Source organism: Merops nubicus, unplaced genomic scaffold (assembly GCF_000691845.1).
Source record: "Merops nubicus isolate BGI_N331 unplaced genomic scaffold, ASM69184v1 scaffold2840, whole genome shotgun sequence".
NCBI classification, from domain to species: Eukaryota; Metazoa; Chordata; class Aves; order Coraciiformes; family Meropidae; genus Merops; species Merops nubicus.
Window position 1 is genome coordinate 8808 of NW_008583365.1, and position 355 is coordinate 9162.

The 355-nt window shown below is 57.5% G+C and overlaps 1 protein-coding gene across 1 annotated transcript in view; it reads left to right on the forward strand.

The window, feature by feature from the left end:
• LOC103773006 (brother of CDO-like) overlaps positions 1-355 on the forward strand; it is a gene marked incomplete at its 5' end in the record, with an annotated part of 12187 nt that overhangs the window by 8472 nt on the left and 3360 nt on the right.

A 355-nucleotide genomic window follows, 5' to 3' on the forward strand; every position in this document is an offset into this window, starting at 1 on the left:
GCGGTCGGGGCACGGCCTGGCAGGCACCACCCCTCTCTGATGGGGCCATCAAGGCCAGCAGGCAGCCCTGGGGAGAAGGGAGGGGGAGGTTTGTTGAGGCTGTTGGTTGTTGTGTGTGTGTGGACCCACAGCAGTACTCACAGACCCCCATGTGCAGAGTCCATCACTGTTTCCATGAGACTGGTAGTGACCTTGTGTGTTCCTAAGTGTCACACAGATGGTGACTGGAAGCAGAGGGGCTCTTCCCCGTGCTGTGCCAGACTCCTGTGCTTGGTCATAAGCAGGTCCCATGTTGTCTTCCAAGCAGCTGCACAGTCACGACAGGAACAGCATTAAGTGTGTGTTTTGGAGCAGC